Raw genomic sequence first — 20,017 nt, 5'->3', positions numbered from 1 at the left:
TAAATTGTTCTGAAGCCTGTTTACTCTTACCCAATGTATCATGTGTATTTTCCTATCCAAATAGGAAAATATTTGGATATTATACAATGTGATTTTTAATGGGTCTATAGAGTGTCATGTTATGAATTATTACTCCTCTATCATTGGCTATTTAGCTTGTGTATTTTTTTTTTTTTTGCTACTGTACGTAACACTATGATGACCATTTTCACATAGGTCTTTGTACACATATCTGATAAGTTCCTAGAAATGCAATTGTTAAAGATATGCACAAGCTAAGGTTTTTGATGCATATTGATAAACCGTCCTCCAGAGAGACTATACAACAACAGCATATGAAAATGCCAATGCTAAATCACGTAGGGTCTCCCTGAAGAAACCTGTCCATTATATTCTGAGAGTCTTGTTAAAAATGCAGATTCTGAGCCTGTATACAGGTCAGGAGAGAAGTGAGGACCACGATTCTCCATTTCCAACTCCCTGGGGGGTGCTGCCACTGACTACCTCATGACTATGCTTTGAACAGTAAGGTTAGAGGACTTCCAAATCATACAGGTAGATTAAATGAAAAGCGGCCTCTCAGTACCCAGAGATTCTGGGAATTCCTTGGTGGTCCTGCAGTTAAGATGCTGCGCTGTCACTGCCAAGGGCCCAGGTTCCATCCCTCATGGGGGAACTAAGATCCGCAAGCCCAGGAAGAAAACTTTCTTTAAAAAATACCAGCAGATTCCAATCAACAGACACTTGACTTATTCACCTGAATAGAAGACAGGTAAGGCACCAAGGTTCTCAAGGCAAGAATACTGAAGTGGTTTGCCATTCCCTTTTCCAGTGGACCACGTTTTCTCAGAACTCTCCATGACCTGTCCATCTTGGGTGGCCCTATATGATGGCTCATAGTTTCATTGAGTTAGACAAGGTTGTGCTCCTAGTGTGATCAGTTTGGTTAGTTTTCTGTGATTGTGGTTTTCATTTTGTATGCCTGATGAAAAAGGATAAGAGACTTATGGAAGCTTCCTGTTGGGAGGGACTGACTATGGGGGAAACTGGGTCTTGTTCTGATGGGCGGGGCCATGCACAGTAAATCATTAATCCAAGTTTCCCTTGAAGGCAGGGGCTGTGCCTGTTGTTTGGCCTGAGGCCAAATTGACCCACCCACATCTCCACCTAGACTCCTGCACATTCACAGGCAAGCCTGGCTCAGTCTCCCACTAGCCTCCAAAGCCAAGTTCCCAGGGGGTTCTCACCCCGTTTGCTGGATCCCCAGGCTGGGAAATCTGTTGTGGGTCCTAGAACTTTCTTAACAATGCGAGAATTTCTTTGGTATAATTGTTCTGCAGTTTGTGGGTCATCTGCTCAGTGGCTCTATGGTGGGGCAACCTCCTCCAAGAGGGCTTATGCCACACACTGGGTGACCCAGGTCTGCTGCAGCAGGAGCTCCTGTCCCCGTGACAGACCACTGCTGACCCATGCTCCCGCGGGAGACACTCAAACACTCAAAGGCAGGTCTGGCTCAGTCTGAAGTCTGAAGCTGAGTTGAACAGTTCTATGATGACCTACAAGACCTTCTAGAATTTACATCAAAAAAAAGATGTCCTTTTCATCATCGGGGACTGGAATGAAAAAGTAGGAAGTCAAGAGATAACCTGGAGTAATGGGCAAGTTTGGCCTTGGAGTACAAAATGAAGCAGGACAAAGGCTAACAGGGTTTTGCCAAGAGAACGCACTGATCATAGCAAACACCCTCTTCCAACAACACAAGAGAAGACTCTACACATGGACATCACCAGATGGTCAACACCGAAATCAGATTGATTTTTTTTTTTGTAGCTGAAGATGGAGAAGCTCTATACAGTCAGCAAAAACAAGAAAGGGAGCTGACTATGGCTCAGATCATGAACTCCTTATTGCCAAATTCAGACTTAAATTGAATAAAGTAGGGAAAACCACTAGCCCATTCAGGTATGACCTAAATCAAATCCCTTACGATTATACAGTGGAAGTGACAAACAGATTCAAGGGATTAGATCTGATAGAGTGAAGAACTATGGATGGAGGTTCGTGACATTGTATAGGAGGCAGTGATCAAGACCATCCCCAAGAAAAAGAAATGCAAAAGGCAAAATGGTTGTCTGAGGAGTCTTTACAAATAGCTGAGAAAAGAGGAGAAGCTAAAGGCAAAGGAGAAAAGGAAAGATATACCCATCTGAATGCAGAGTTCCAAAGAACGGAAAGGAGAGATAAATGCAAAGAAGTCAGTTCCTCTGTGATCAATGGAAAGAAGTCAGTTCAGTTCAGTTGCTCAGTCATGTCTGACTCTTTGAGACCCCGTGGACTGCAGCACACCAGGCTTCCCTGTCCATCACCAACTCCCGGACCTTATTCAAACTCATGTCCATCAAGTCGATGATGCCATCCAACCATCTCATCCTCTATCATCCCCTTCTCCTCCTGTCTTCAATCTTGCCCAGCATCAGGGTCTTTTCCAATGAGTCAGCTCTTAGCATCATGTGGTCAAAGTATTGGAGCTTCAGGCTCCCGCAGCATGGTCGGCGACATTAGCTAGCACTCACTCTACTCTCTCTAACGGGGAAACAGCGGGCTACAAGAGGCTGAGCTGTATCTGCCTCTATTTCCAACAGACTCACGTTCAACTTTCGCTCACCCACACACACAAAGCCGGGAAAATTTTATTAATCCTTTTTTTAAAAAAAGTTAATATAAAATTATAGCAAAAAAAAAAAAAAAAAAGGAACCTGAACTTTAGTAATACAGCTGGAACAATCAGCAGCGGCGGCGGCGGCGGGAGAAGAGATTTAATTTAGTTGATTTTCTGTGGTTGTTGGTTGTTCGCTAGTCTCACGGTGATGGAAGCTGCACATTTTTTCGAGGGGACCGAGAAACTGCTGGAGGTTTGGTTCTCCAGGCAGCAACCCGACGCAAACCAAGGATCTGGGGATCTTCGCACCATTCCAAGTGGTTAAGAATTCGCCTTGCAATGCAAAGGACACCGGTTCAATCCCTGGCCTGGGAAGATCCCGCATGCCACAGGGCAGCTGAGCCCATGTACCACAACCACTGAAGCCCACTCATCGTAAAGCCTTGCCCCTCAACAAGACAAGTCACCACAGTGAGAAGCCCCCTGCTCACCACGACTAAAGAAAGCCTGTGCACAGCAGTGAGGACCCAGCACTGCCAAAAATAAATAATTATTAAAAAATAAAAGTCTAACATTAAAAAAAAAAAAAGTATTGGAGTTTCAATTTCAGCATCAGTCCTTCCAATGAATATTCAGCACTGTTTTCCTTTAGGATTGACTGGTTTGATCTCCTTGCAGTCCAAGAGACTCTCAAGAGTCTTCTCCAACACCACAGTTCAAAAACATCAATTCTTCCGGGCTCAGCTTTCTTTATAGCCCAACTCTCACATCCATACAGGACCACTGAAAAAACCATAGCTTTGACTAGATGGACCTTTGTTGGCAAAGTAATATCTCTGCTTTTTTTTTTTTTTTTAATCTCTGCTTTTTAATATGCTGTCTAGGTTGGTCGTAGCATTGCAGGATATCTGGCTCTAGGTGAGTGATCACACCATCGTGGTTATCTGGGCCATTAAGATGTTTTTTGTATAGTTCTTCTGTGTATTCTTGCCACCTCTTCTTAATATCTTCTGCTTCTGTTAGATCCATACCGTTTCTGTTCTTTATTGTGCCCATCTTTTCATGAAATGTTCCCTTGGTGTCTCTAATGTTCTTGAAGAGATCTCTAGTCCTTCCCATTGTATTGTTTTCCTCTATTTATTTGCATACCAAATCAGGAATTTCTTTGGTTCCAAACTGGGAAAGGAGAATATCAAGGCTGTATATTGTCACCCTGCTTATTTAACTTATATGCAGAGTACATTATGCGAAATGCCAGGCAGGATGAAGGAGAAGTTGGAATCAAGATTGCCAGAAGAAATGTCAATAACCTCAGATATCAGATGACACCACCTTTATGGCAGAAAGCCAAGAGGAACTGAAGAGCCTCTTGATGAAGGTGAAATAATAGAGTGGAAAAGCTGGCTTAAAACTCAATAATCAAATAACTAAGATCAAGGCATCTGGTCCCATCACTTCATGGGAAATAGATGGGGAAACAACGGAAACAGTGACAGATTTTATTTTCTTGGGCTCCAAAATCACTGCAGATGGTGACTGCAACCATAAAATTAAAAGACACTTGCTCCCTGGAAGAAAAGCTATGACCAACCTAGATAGCAGAGACATTACTTTGCCAACAAAGGTCCATCTAGTCAAATTATGGTTTTTTCAGTAGTCACGTATGGATGTGAGAGTTGGACTGTAAAGAAAGCTGAGCCCTGAAGGACTGATGCTTTTGAACTATGGTGTTGAAGAAGACTCTTGAGAATCTCTTGGACTGCAAGGAGATCAAACCAGTCAATCCTAAATGAAAACAGTGCTGAATATTCATTGGAAGGACTGATGCTGAAGCTGAAACTTCAATACTTTGATTACCTGATGCAAAGAACTGACTCATTGGAAAAGACCCTGATGCTGGGCAAGATTGAAGACAGGAGGAGAAGGGGATGATAGAGGATGAGATGGTTGGATGGCATCACCAACTTGATGGACATGAGTTTGAGTAAGCTCCAGGAGTTGGTGATGGACAGGGAAGCCTGGCGTGGTGCAGTCCATGGGGTCTCAAAGAGTCAGACATGGCTAAGCGACTCAACTGAACTGAAGGTACCAAGGGAGATACCGTAAGGTGAAGATGGTGGAGAAATCCCAGATTCATTCATACTTTTGATGCAATTTATCTTCTATGGCTCCTTCTTTCTCGCAACTGACCCCACATTGGTACTCACCTCCAACACCTAGGCCAGTTCCCTGGTTATCAATCACAAACTCCACGAACACAAAATTGTGTCTTCCTAATGGAGTCACAATGGTCTTGACCCCATTCCTGTTGAGACCTTGGCCCAGCCCAGCACCCGCATGTTGGGTGTCCTCTCAGCATCTATCCTGGACCTGCCTTTACTTGCATCAGCAATGCCTGTAGGTTCTCTCCCCGGCTCAACCTCAAGCTATTCCTAGATCAGTGAGAAGGAAATTTGTTGGCAATGAAAGAAAAAGGTACTCCTATGAGAAAAGGAATTTCAGCAAAGATATTCACAGCTTGAAGCCTCTGAGTTTCCTCTATCTGTGTTCCATGACTCCTTCCAGCCTAAGGGCCTGGGGCGATTGCCCACTGGGAGAGTCCTCCATGCAGAGCACCTTGGAACCATGGGATCCTCAGTCCCACCAGCAGTTTGCCAAGGCTGTCCTTGGTGAATTCAGAGAGGGCCTGGAGCATGAAGGTGGGCACCCCTAGGGCATGCAGCACAGATGACCCCTTTGTGACAAAGCTGACACCATTTGTCACATTGCCAATCCTCCTCTGAACCCTTGCCAGTGGCAGGAATGACACCTAGCAAAGTTCCAAGGACAGTCCTCTTGCAGCGATGTTCCAAGGACATACTGAGGACAGTGGTTCAAGGGACCAGTGCTGTCTCTTAACCTTGGAAACCTGTGAGATGTGGCTATGATCGTCACCCTACAGATACATTCTTTTCCTAACATTTAGTTCATTCTCTCACAGTCCCTCTGAGACTCTGAGAGCTTCACTCTCTCGGAGTTCACCACTCATGGGGTGGGCTCCATGGAGGCAGCCAGGCCCAGTGCAGCCCTGGAGTTGTGTTAGTTACCCTGGACAAGTCACTCGACTCATCCTGCGTGCTTCTTCATTGAGGTTTTTAGTGTCTACATTCCTCAAGGGGATAGGGACAGAGCAGGTGCTTAAATAGCTAATACCACTAGGCGATTATAAGTAGAAAAAGTACGGGAGACCCCTGTAAGTTAATGATTACCTAAGAAAGCAGGTTTGCTTAACCATAAAACCAACAGGCTTGCTCAGCAACAAAACCATACAACAGAAGTGTGAGACAGACCCCCATACAATAAAACAATGCTGGCATGAGACGCACATCCTGCAGAAGGAGCTTGGTAAGTTTATGATCTTTAGCACCTGTGATCCCTAGGACACATCACTGAGGACCATTGCAGCCAAGAATTTTAAAAAGTAAGTCCTTTTTTTTTTTTTTTTTAATAATTTTATTTATTTATGATTTGGCTGCACTGGGTCTTAGTTGTGGCACATGGCATCTAGTTCCCTGACCAGGGACTGAACCCTGGCCCCCTTCATTGGGAGCTTGGAGTCTTAGCCACTGGACCACCAGGGAAGTCCCAAGTTAAGTCCTTTTATCTTCAAGTATCTAATCAGAAATTAACCTTCTCTCTGTTTCGTAAGTGTCATATATTGTCTAGGTTTGTTTGTCTTAAATTGATACATCTTTTATGTCTCTTAAGTTTATAGGTTACACTCCCCCCTATTATTTTTAATTTTTAAAAAAATATTTATTCTTATTTATTTCTTTGGCTGCACCACGTCTTTTTTTTTTTTTTTAATTTTATTTTATTAGTTGGAGGCTAATTACTTCACAACATTTCAGTGGGTTTTGTCATACATTGACATGAATCAGCCATAGAGTTACACGTATTCCCCATCCTGACCCCCCCTCCCACCTCCCTCTCCACCCGATTCCTCTGGGTCCTCCCAGTGCACCAGGTCTGAGCACTTGTCTCATGCATCCCACCTGGGCTGGTGATCTGCTTCACCATAGATAATATACATGCTGTTCTTTCGAAACATCCCACCCTCACCTTCTCCCACAGAGTTCAAAAGTCTGTTCTGTACTTCTGTGTCTCTTTTTCTGTTTTGCATATAGGGTTATCGTTACCATCTTTCTAAATTCCATAAATACGTGTTAGTATGCTGTAATGTTCTTTATTGCACCAGGTCTTAATGGAGGTATTAAGTGGGATCTAGTTCCCCAACCAGGAATTGAATCCAGGCCTCCTGCACTGGGAGTGTGAAGTCTTAGGCATTGGACCACCAGGGAAGTTCCCCCCTCTCTATTACACCCTTGCAGTGTATTTGGTAGTGAAAACCTAAATTATCTTTTAAACGTTCTAAATTAAAATTATCTTGAGATCATATGTTGGTCTTAAAGCAAAACAGTATCAGTTAGGAGGGGGCAATCATCCATACTTTCCACTCACTTTTGTAATTAAACACTGATTCCTTTACAAGGGAATACTCAGTAAGAAGACAGTGTTACATTGTAAATTCAGGGGCATGATGGGAAATGTTGAAAATGTTAAAAATTTTATGAACCAAAAGGAAAAGAAAAAAAATAAATGAAAAAAAAATTTTTTTTATGAACCAGTTTTTAAGCAATCTAAACGCTACAGAGTTACTCTCTTCACTGGAGATTTCCAAAGGGAAAAATAAAATCACTGAGTTAATTTTTTGTGAAAGAACAGGGTACACGGTTACTGCAAAGGGCAACACCCAGGGCATAGGGCAGAGAGTGTTCTGCAGGGATAAGAGTGTGAAAGTGCATGAAGATTAGCTGCTCTTTATTAAGCGGCTCAAGGCTCTGGGAAACATGAAAGTTTATAAAGATACCTGGTTGTTATGGCTGTACAAGGTAGAGAACAGAGACAACTCTCATTCACCTGCAATGAGAAGGAGGGTTTGAGGGGCTGCTTATATCTCCAGAACTGCTTTGATTTTCCATTATCACTGCAGAGTTTCTGCCTCCAGCCTTGGCTGAAGTGCTGAGGTCCCAGGGGCTCATCTTGAGGGGCGGAGGTTGGGGGAGTGGGGGTGGGGGGGGGTGGAGGGGGCTAGGGAGAGGCTTTTATTTTCTCCTTCCTTCTCTGGGCCTTTTTACCCCCCCTGCCCTTTGAGTCTTGCCAAGAGACACCCTGCCCTGTGAAAGGGTGGGTCCTGGAGAAGAGCTGAACGGCTGGGTGGCTGGTCAGAGGGGACTGGGTGTGGGCTCTGGTGTGGACGACACCAGGGACGTTCTGGCCCTGGGAACGGAGCCAGGCTGAATTAGTTTTCTGGCTATTGTGGGTCTCAGTATACATTCCTTTCTCTAGTCCAAGTTGAAAATTCCATTGCACTGAGCATATGTATGTGTGTGAGCACGTGTATGGTATGAAGAGCACGTAAGGAGAGGCTGGAAGGACCCGTGCTGTGACCTCCTCGTCCCTGGGATCCCAACCCCCATCTCCAGGGGCCAGGTCTCCGGACTTTCAGGAAAACTGGATGTAGAGCAGAGAGAAGGGGCCCTCACTCCCCTCCAGGAACCTAGGAAGGGCAGGGTCAGCCTGACCCTAAGTGGAAAAAATCACAATGATAGCAAAGCTGATCAAAGGCTTATGACCATAGCTGGGCATTTTCTATGCATTATTTCATTTAATTTGCACAGCAATCCCCCAGAGAGATGGGACTGGACTGGAACAAAGCAGGCAGAGGGAGCTTAGTGAGGCCGGATAACTTGCTCCAAGTTAAACAGAGTATGAAGATGTTTGGCTGTTGTGCTTCAGCTAAGCTGCGACTCTAGGCCAAGTCATCTGGCCTCTCTGAATCTCAGTTTCCTCATCTGCAAAGTAGAAATAATGGGAATACCTACCTGGGGAAGTTAATTAAAAGGAAAAATGAGCTAATGCATGGAAGACCATAGGGTGAACTAGAGCATAGTGTGAAAATATGGTAAGGATGTGAGAAAGCTGCTTGCTCAGCACAGACCCAATTGTTTTCCGAGTAATAAGGCACAATTTCTTTGATGAAATTCTTCTAGTCAGTAAACTAGGTTACCTCATTGTAAGAATATCTTGTCTCTTCATAGCATTCAGTACAGCTCATGTCATCTAGACTGAGAGGAGAAAAAAATGAAGCCTGTAAACACTTGTATTTTTCCTGAATGAGCCTTTGTGCTAAAAGAGGGGAGCTCGCTGCTGAAGAAGTTGTGCATAACTCAGAGGCAGGCCAAGTTTTACATTCTGTCACCAGCAGCTTTTAGCCAAGTCCTCAACACAAGCTAGTCTCCCGAGAAACACCTGCTTGACGTATACATACTTTCTCCAATTCCTGCCCATATAACCTTACGTAGATAGTATGCATGTTTTCCTCTATTACAAAGTTCAAAGGGAGGGTCCTGTATTGTTAACATTCAGAGCTTCATCATTCATTTATTCTACACTCAAAATTTAGTTGCTTTTTTTTTTTCATTCATTCTATAATTTCTGAGAATGCAGTAACCAGGCGCTGTGTAGATTCTGGAAATACAGGACAAACTTGGTCTTGTTCTCATGAACTCACATAGTTTAATGGGGGCAACAGAAAAACAAGCAAACAAGTTAGATAATGCTGTGATCAGCGTAAGGAAGGAAGCAAAGAGCTCATGCAGAGAAGGAATGGGCAGGAAAGGCCCCTCAACAGTGGAGAAGGATCCAGTCCTGTGGTGGAGCTGGCGACAGAACACCGGTGGGGGGAACAGCCGGAGCAGAGGGCTGGAGGCCGGCATGGCAGGGCTGCTGGGAGCAGGCCTGCAGGCAAGGCTCCAATGTGAGGATGGGGGAGTCAGGGGTTACCATGCAGAGCTTTGTGGACTATGCTAAGGAGTTTGATTTTAAAGACTGGACTAAGAAGCTATTGACAGTTGTTTGTTTTTATTTTTTTAATTTATTTTTATTAGTTGGAGGCTAATTACTTTACAACATTGTAGAGGTTTTTGCCATACATTGACATGAATCAGCCATGGATTTGCTTGTGTTCCCCATCCCGATCCCCGCTCCCAGTTGTTTGTTTTTAATTGTGGTAAAATTCATTTAACATTGTAATTTGAATTTCTATTCCTTCCTCCACCCACCCCACCCCCACCTCTGGCCACTGCTAATCTGCTTTCTGTCCGTACGGATTTGCCAATTCTGGCACTGGGTTGGGAAGATCCCTTCGAGAAGGGAAAGGCCAGTATTCTGGCCTGGAGAATACAGTCCATGGAGTCACAGAGTCGGACACGACTGAGCAACTTTCACTTTCACACATTAAGTGGTGGCTTCTTTTATTTAGCATGTTTTCTAGGTTCAGCCACGTTTGCCCTTTGTAAAGGGCAGTGTGAACCCATCTGACTTAGTTGTAGGATCACCTTCACTGCCATGGAGAGGATGGATAGAAGCCAGAGGGCAAGTGGGCAGATAACCTGCAATGGGGAGGGTGAGAGGAAATGGAGATGTGGAAAGATGGCTGCAGTGGAAATGGAGGGAGCGGGCACTTCCAAGTCCCCAGGAGGTCCAGGCAGGGGGAGCAGATGTAGAGGAAAACCAAGAGTTCCATTTTGAATATCTTAAACTTGAGGTACCTGAGATGTTAATTAGGCGATGAAAATGTGAATCTGGGAATTAGTAGAGAAGTCAGAGCTGGATGCAGATAGAATTCGAGGGTCTTCAGCCTGGAGATTGAGGCTAAATCCAGGGGAATATATGTTAAATTATGTGCATAATAACAAAGAGATTTTCACCCCCAAGAGTGACCAAGAATAAGAGGTCTGTAAATCTAATACTTCTCACCTCCTAGCTAAAAGTGGAATAGTCTGCATCTGAATGAGTGCTCAGCATTTACAAAGACAGAAGCTGGCATCCTCTGGTCTGTGTTCAGAGAATGTTTGCATTTCTATTGCCTCTGCACTCAGTCAGCCCCAGCAACCAGTAACTCCTATTAAGGGTGTTAAGTGAGAGGATGCTTGCCTTTCAATAAGAAATCCAACCAAGGGGCTTCCCTGGAGGCCCAGTGGTTAAGACTCCATGCTTCCACTGCAGGGGGTGTGGGTTCAATCCCTGGTCAGGGAACTACGATCCCATAAACTGCGTGGTGAGGCCAGGAAAAAAAAAGAAAGAAACCCAACTAAGTGGGATGTCTTGGAACAGGTTAAAAATGAATGCTTTGATCACCAAGGTCACTTAGATAGAATAAATCAAAGTTGTTTTTCTCAAACTTTTATCTTAATTGAAGGGAAACATATATTCATGTGTTTACATTGTTATATTTTCAAGTATTTGACCTTCTCTGGACAACCTGTACTGTTTGGTGGGGGATTCTCCTAATTGCTAACAAAAACTCTCTGGGAGGAATCCTGGAACCTTCCAGGTACTGGACCACTTTTGCTCGAACAGGTGGGGAGGGGGGATGAGGTGCATTTTCAACAACTGTCTTCCTTTGCTGCCCACACCTGTTCATTTCCATGACTGTAAAACATAGACACCCTGCGACTGTCAGCACAGGTTTAAGGTGAATTAAGAAAAATTAGGGCAACATAATAAGTACTTCTTTTTTATTTTTAACAAGTACTTCTTAAAGGTTAATTAGCAGAAAAAACGGCCAACAAAGGTCCATCTAGTCAAGGCTATGGTTTTACCAGTAGTCATGTATGGATGTGAAAGCTGGACTATAAAGAAAGCTGAGTGCCAAAGAAGTGTTGAAGACTCTTGAGAATCCCTTGGACTGCAAGGAGATCAAACTAGGCAATCCTAAAGGAAATTGGTCCTGATTATTCATTGGAAGTGTTGCAAGAAGAGGGACCCCCTGCCATGGCCCGAAACTGGGCTCTTGTCTAACACTCGGAAATGAACTGTCCGAGAAGACGCGTGTGCTGACAAAGTGAGAGATTTTATTGGGAAAGGGCGCCCAGGTGGACAGCAGTAGGTCAGGGAACCCGGGAAATCAGCTCTGGCTCGTGGCTTGCAGTCTTGGGTTTTATGGTGATGGTGAAGAAGGAATTCATAGGGCCTGGACTCCATCTCAGGCCTGTCTGTGCTGATCACGCTCGGCCACCTCTCCAGTGGATTCTGAACTCTCTGCTTAGTGCCTGTGGGAACGACAATGGAAGGATAAGACCCCACTCAGGACAGGGGAACCTTGAAGATCATATCCAGGTTCCTCATCACCTAAGAGAAAACAGACACTAATCACCCCTGCCTCCAGACACTATCTATCAGAATGTAAGCACAGACTTATCGATTATTAACTGGTTGAAATGTAACTGTGGGCTTATTGATGATTAACTGTTTGAACACATAACACGTGAATGATGGGGTTATTGTGACTGTATTTACCCTTCCTTTGTAAGCATCAAGGGATCGGGGTGGTGGGTTTGGACACGTACACATGGGGTATAAAAGATTTTCACAAATGCTGGTCGGGGCCCTTGGCTAAGAGGAGACTCTGCCTTGGGCCCGCCGGTGTAATAAACTGCACTCCACTATCTGCATTGTCCTTCTGAGTGAGTTTGTTTCCCTGAAAGCGTGGCTATAACATTTGGTGCATTGGCCGGGAAGCTCCTCACTTTGAGGAGACAGGTCTCATTTGAGGCCACCCTGAGGCTTTGTAGCTTGAATTTCCTAGAAGGGGGAAGGCGCCTCGCCCCTCTGGAAGGATTCTGCTTTTCAATGCCTGGACCTTTCACGTCAGCAGGTAGTGGACGGCAGCAGGGGAACTGAGCGCTCAGGTGAGGAGGAACCCACCTGGCAGGGTGGAAGAGGGGGCCTGATCACCCCCCTGGGAGGGACTAGAAGGAGCGGGGACCCACAGGAGCCTGGAATAGGCAGGCGGCGATTGCTTGGTATACAGGTTGACGAGCCCATGCTAGGGTTTAGGAAGGAAATTTGTGATGGTCATTTAGGAGGTGTGTCCACGCCGTATCGGGGAAAATTATTACCAAGCGATCGCCAGGGGATTTTTAGGATAGGAAACTGGTCCTTGTATACTCGTATTCTGCCCTCCCCCAGGAGGTGTCCTGTCTGCTGTGAAATTCTTGACCGCCTCAGAATTGTTAGGCTAGAAGGAGGGGGATACAGAAGTGAGTATGAATTGGCTTTTCCGGAGATGGCCTGGGACATGGGATATTTAACACATCTGTGTTTTCATTCGCACCTGATCAAGCCCACCAAGGCAGAACGGACTTTAACGGAGAAACAGTCTTGGACCATGTGATGTTCTGGTTCAGCTATGCTGACCGGCAGGTGAAGACACGCCGATCCCCCTTCTCCCTCTGGGGTCTGGCAGGTAAGGCTCTTCTCACCCCAATTAGGAAGGAGGCAAAATGGCAATTTAAGTCTCACTGAATGGAAATATCAGAAGTACATAGGGTACTGAGAACTTCGTAGACAGAACGAAAAGGAAAAGTACAAGAAGGTCTGAGAAGGTAAGCGAGATGGGGGAAAGTGAATCTAAGGCAACTGTATTGGAGTGAAAATTTTAAAGAAGGGATTAGGAGGAGACTATGGGGTGAAGATGAAGCCTTACTGCCTCCACATACTCTGTGAGGTCGAATGGCCCCCTATGGGAGCAGGATGGCCACCAGAGAACACCGTGAACTTAAAAATAGTGGAAGCAGTCTACACAGTAGTGACAGGAGAGCCAGGGCACCCGGATCAATATCCATCTATTGACTCATGGCTAGGGTTAGCTTGAGACCCTCCTACTTAGACAAGGTTCTGTATCCAGAAGGGAAAGGGAAAAATATTAAGGGCACAAAAATTGACTGATGATAAAAAAAGAAATTCTACAGGATTTGGACGGGGATGACCTGATCCCTCCCCCATGCTGGATAATGACACGCCTGCCTCCCAGTGCTTCACCAGGACCGGAGGCCGCCTTAATGCCCGATCCAGGGCCAGGTGAAGTTTCTGCAACAGCTGCTGCTCCTCCGCCAGCTTTCCCGGAGTTCGTAGAGCCGCCGTTTGGGCAGGCTCCGATCCCGATCCCGGTGACAGAAGCCTCTGGCCAACACTTCCAGGATCCGGCTCCAACCGAATCGCCCAAGCTATACCCGCCTCTCCCGGTGAGTACTGACAAGAGGGGGAGGGAGACGTTGGAATTAAGCAGAGACCGCGCTCTGCCAGAGAGCTGGAGGGAACGAAAGAGAACAGACAAGAGACAGTGCAAGCTGCTGCTCTGGGAAAGTCTATCTCCAGTCCTCCAGAAAACCTCATCTGCCCCAGGGACAGGACAGTCCTTCAGCCGGTCCCAAGGGAGGCCCTGGACCCGTTACAGCCAAACCAGTGTGCCCGGTGCCGAGCTTTTGGCCACTGGAAGAATGAATGCCCTAAGGCAAGGAAGGAAGAGGAAGCTCCTGCAGTTGTGGGGCTTGCGGACTTGGAAATTAACTAGGGCTGCCAGGGCCCAGAGATATCAGGCCCCTGAGAGCCCATGGTAACCGTAAAAGTGGGGGACCAAAACATTGACTTCATGGTGGATACAGGAGCAGAACTGTCGGTAGTAACAAAACCTGTGGCACCTCTGTCCAAAAAGACTACAGCTGTAACTGGGGTATCGGGAGAAGAGATGATTAAATCGTTTTGCCAGCCCAGAAGATATCAGATGGGGGTGGGGGGGGAGGTGGGAACCAAGTGATTAATGAATTCCTCTACATTCCTGAGTGCCCAGTACCCCTGCTGGGAAGAGACTTGCTCTCCAAACTAGGAGCACAAGTGACTTTCTCCCTTGAGGAGAGGCCCACCTTCTGGACAGACTCTATGACTTATTTGCCCTCTCTCTCAATACCAATCCAAGATGGTTGGAGGTTGCATGAGCCTCTGAAGGCAGAACCGGGTGGGCCAGAAGAGCGTGAGGGAGCTAACTCAATTATTCCCTGAGGTCTGGGTGGAAGACAACCCTCCCTTCCCCCAGGCTGGCTAAACATCACGCCCCAGTGATAATGGAACTCAAACCAGGCACCATCCCGGTTAGAGACAGCCAGTACCCACTATGGATGGAGGCCTGAACCGGCATATTGCCCCACATCAATAGATTGAAACAAGCAGGCATTCTAGTAGAGTGCCAGTTGGCTTGGAATATGCCAATCCTGCCAGTCAAAAGGGAAGGAGGACAGGACTATAGGCCTGTACAAGATCTCAGGCTAGTCAACCAGGCTACTGTGACTTTACACTCCACTGTTCCAAACCCTTATACCTTACTTAGCCTCCTCCCGCTGAGGACTAAAGTTTACACTTGCCTAGATCTCAAGGATGCCTTCTTCTGCATATGCCTCGCCCCAGCATCACAGCCCATCTTTGCCTTTGAATGGGAAGATCCAGTGGGAAGCACCAAACAACAGCTTATCTGGACTCCCCCACAAGGGTTTAAAAACTTCCCAGCCATCTTTGGGGAAGCTGTGGCTTCTGACCTGGACTCATTCCATCCGGAAGAGTTCGGATGTCGGCTCCTACAATAGGGGGATGACCTGCTGCTGGCTGCCTGAGACAAAGGCAAAATGCTGGAAAGGGACAAATGCACTGCTCCAGCTGTTGATGGAAGCAGGTTACCTGGTGTCGAAGAAGAAGGCACAGATCTACAAAGAGGAGGTAAGGTATCTGGGGTTTGTTTTAAAGAAGGGCTCAAGGTTCCAGACCCTAATTTGGTCCTATATACTGATGGCACTAGCCTGATAAAACAAGGACAATGGCTGTCAGGTTAGCCAAAGCAGAAGGGGCCATCAAGATTGAAAAGGGATGGTGGGAATTGCCAAGTGGCAAATTATTGGTACTGGAGGAGCTGGCACACACTCTGGTAAGCCAGATACACCAAGCGATCCACCTAGGCCATGCTGCCTGCTCACAGGTTAATGCTGCCTCTCGGGGATTCAGACAAAATCCTCCGGGTATTCAGCTGAAAGGTACACTGCCCCTTGAACACCTGGGAGTGCACTTCACTGAAATGAAACCTCACCGACACTACCATTATCTGCTGGTCATGGTATGTACGTTCCCAAGATGGGTAAAAGCTTTTCCTACCTGGACTGAAAGAACATCAGAAGTAGCCCCGTGCCTGCTTAGGGAAATAGTTTCCAGATTTGGATTTCCTACCAGCATTGGATCAGGCAATGGCCCGGCTTTTGTAGCTGATTTAGTACACCAAGTAAGCAAAACTTTAAACATCAAATGGAAACTGCACACTGCATATAGACCCAGAGTTCTGAGATGGGGGAATGAGCCAACCGGACACTTAAAGAGACTCTCCAAGTGGATCAGAGAGACTGACTGCTCCTTGGTGGACTAGCTTCCGATGGCTCTGCTCAGACTCAGGATGACCCCACAGTCCCAAGGCTATTCTCCATACGAAATTGTGTATGGGAGGCCTCCTCCCATAATAAAAGAGGTGTCAACAAATTTGCCTCAGGTAAGGGGGATAGGATTTCACAGCAGATGGAACTGGGTAAGGTAATAAATCGGGTAACTAAGTTTGTACAAGAAAGGGTGCCGTTCCCCATTGGGGAACAGATTCATGAGTTTACACTTGGTGACCAAGTATGGGTCAAAGATTGGAAACATGATTTGCTAGCCCCTTGGTGAAAGGGCCCTTATGTTATTCTAACTACCCCTACTGCAGTTAAAGTTGCAGGTATTGTCCCTTGATCCATCATATGAGGGTGAAGAGAGCATACCACGCAGACCCAGAAAACGCTGAGAGCACAGAGGGACCCCACTGACCCTCGAGAGACTAAGGCCATCCTTAAGAAGAAGGAAAAGAAGACCCCGGACGAGCCCCTTCAGGATGAAGCCGCACAATCAACTCCTGCTGCTTGGCCTCATCAACGTGATTTTGAATTTAACTTCTGTCTCAACTCAGGACAACGTTTACACCTCATGGGCACATTCCTACACGAACTTCCACAACACCTACAACTTCTGGGTATGTAGGACTATGCCTCTGTCTGTGAAGGATGGACTTCCTTGGTGGGTGTCACCACGCCGCCAAGCAGATTTTAAACCACTCTGCTCTTTTCCGGGATGACAAAGAGACTTTCCTCTCTCTTGTCAATCATAACCTCTCCTTGCTCTCTTGGTGTAAGACCTACAGTCAATAGACTCGGGTCATGGGGTTACATTTGATATAAATGCCAGTGTAGCAAAAGCCTAACCTACAACAAGGCCCAGTAAATTTACCTTATTTACATGCTAGGTGGACAAGATCTGTGTTTCAATGGTATGAATATATTGCTGCCTTTTTCGTACCCTCTGTAGGGACAACAAATATATTATGATTAAAGTAGAGGCCTTGACTAATTTCACAAACAGGCCCTCCTAGATAGAACAGAAGCCATCCAAGCCTTAAATGAAGAACAAATCTAAATGAGAAAAGCAGTAATTCATAATAAAATGGCTTTGGACATACTCACAGCTGCTCAAGGAGGCACCTGTGCTATAATTAAGGTTGAATGTTGTGTATACATTCCTGACTTATCTGACAATGTATCAACTACTTTAGATGACATGAAAAACCAGGTAAAAGCAACGTCAAATGAGAACATTCCTTTCTGGACTTCGGTCCTATCTTGGGTGAAGAGCGATTGGTGGAAAACTATATTTACCACTATTGTAGTTGCCCTGATAGTTCTGCTTTGTGGACCCTGAATTTTACAATGTATTATGAACTTTGTAACCCAAAGGTTGATGTCATTTTCCCTAATTGGCAGTTGGAGAGCCAGGGTGCAATATATCCCTATGAATGATGCTCATAATATGAGTTAAGAGCATCAAGAGGGGGGAATGAAGAAGGAATTCATAGGGCCTGGACTCCATCTCAGGCCTGTCTGTGCTGATCACGCTCGGCCACCTCTCCAGTGGACTCTGAACTCTCTGCTTAGTGCCTGTGGGAACGACAATGGAAGGATAAGACCCCCTCCGGACAGGGGAACCTTGAAGATCATATCCAGGTTCCTCATCACCTAAGAGAAAACAGACACTATTCACCCCTGCCTCCAGACACTATCTATCAGAATGTAAGCACAGGCTTATCGATTATTAAACTGGTTGGAATGTAACTGTGGGCTTATTGATGATTAACTGTTTGAACACATAACACGTGAATGATGGGGTTATTGTGACTGTATTTACCCTTCCTTTGTAAGCATCACGGGATTGGGGTGGTGGGTTTGGACACGTACACATGGGGTATAAAAGATTTTCACAAATGCTGGTCGGGGCCCTTGGCTAAGAGGAGACTCTGCCTTGGGCCCGCCGGTGTAATAAACTGCACTCCACTATCTGCATTGTCCTTCTGAGTGAGTTTGTTTCCCTGAAAGCGTGGCTATAACAATGGGATAGTTTCCAGGTTGTCTTCAGCCAATCATTCTGACTCAGAGTCCTTCCTGGTGGTGAACACCTTGTTCAGCCAAGATGGATGCCAGAGAGAAGGATTCTGGGAGATGGTCAGACATGTGGTGTCTCCTTTTGACCTTTCCTGAGCTCTTCCTGTTGGTGGTGGCTTATTAGTTCCATGATCGTCACCAGGACCTCCTGTTGTAAAACAACTCATGCAAATGGTTACTATGGTGCCTGGCAGGGTGGGTGGTTTCAGTCAGTGTGGTTCCCCTAACAGAAGGACTGATGTTGAAGGTTAAACTCCAATACTTTGACCATCTGATGCCAAGAACTGACTCACTGGAAAAGACCCTGATGCTGGGAAAGATTTAAGTCAGGAGAAGAAGGGGACAACAGAGGATGAGATGGTGGGATGGCATCACCGACTTGATGGACATGAGTTTGAGTAAGCTTCAGGAGTTGGTGATGGACAGGGAAGCCTGGTGTGCTGCAGTCCATGAGGTTGCAGAGTCGGACACGACTCAAGTGAACTGAGGAGAAAAAAAAACCTTGGCAACCTTATGTCAGATCCCAAAATCTTTTGGAAATTTTACTGATTCACGAAGGCCAAAGTTTGGACTGTAGACTTCTTGGTTAGAATTCCAGAAGCATGGCTGCTCAGTATCACTCACACAGCCTTCAGGGGAACTCATACTGTAACCTGCTTTTGCTTTGAGGTCTCTTCTGCTGCATAGTAAACACATTTAACGCAGGAGTTTTTTCTCCTACTTTTTGTATTCCCCTTGCAGGTTCTCAATAAATATTTGTGGACATAAAGGCAACATCTCTCCCCACTTTTCTGACTAAAAAAAAGCAACTCTCCTGCTTTTTATGTTTAATAATTCCCTTAAAAAGTCTTAAAGAGTTGCGGGTTTTCAATACAGCCTGTTTGCTCGTGATGCCTGTGGGGAAAGGAGATGTGCTGAGCATCTCCTCTAGATGGATGTTTGCTTTCCCACCTGCAGGGAGATCAGGTGAGGAATCTCCTCTCAGGTAAAGTTCCTTGTATCTCCCCTAGGCCCCCAGAAACTTCAAGCTTCTTTGTCTAACCAATGAATGCCTTGGTTCCTTACTGAGCATCTGGTTTTGAGGGAACTCTTCTTTCATCCTGTAGGTATTTCTCAAACTGTCTTCTCCAATCCTTCAGTAATCATCTAATGAGCATGACCTCTGTGTCATCTTCCTATTCTATCTGCTAACAGCTCCTAGCTCAGGTCGATCCTGTGTCTCCTTCCTGAACAATAATCCAATTTGCCCTGGCACTGGGGCTCAGCAAGGAAGGCCTAAGCCCTTTAGCCAGACACCTAAGGTCCTAACTGTTTTCCCCAGGGTTTCAGTATATTTGCACAAAATTTAAAATATCAATACTTGTTTTTAAAAAGATCTAAAGGTTCCCTGTGGTCTTCTGTCTTTATATTAAAAAAAACTACAGAATTAGAGAAAAAAAAAAAAAAGAGATTTGAAGCAAAAGTGACTACAAAAAAATCTATAAAAGAGACCAGGTAAAAAATCTATAATAGGAGATCAGGTAAGAAAACAAACATTTCCAGAGACATTCCACCCTATAGCAAATGCAATCAGGCATTGCCAACAGAAACTATGTTAGAGAAATAAATACACAGTGTACAGAATACAATAGGAAACAGTACCATCTATTAAATGTGTAGGTATAGACAAAATTTCCTTTGAAATCCTAGGGAATATAGTTTTTGAAAACATAATCAACTTAAACATACTTACCCATCATATAAGTAAACATATTAATTTATAATTATGGTATCCTGAAATGGTTCAACAGGTTATTTAAAATTATACACTGGGACTTCCCTGGCAGTCCAGTGGTTGAGACTGCACTTCTACTGCAAGGGGGCATAGGTTCAAATCCTGTGGGGATCTAAGATCTCACATGTTGCATGCTGCAATCAACAC

This window comes from Muntiacus reevesi, chromosome 18 (assembly GCF_963930625.1).
Source record: "Muntiacus reevesi chromosome 18, mMunRee1.1, whole genome shotgun sequence".
Lineage (NCBI taxonomy): Eukaryota > Metazoa > Chordata > Mammalia > Artiodactyla > Cervidae > Muntiacus > Muntiacus reevesi.
This window is presented reverse-complemented; position numbering follows the sequence as displayed.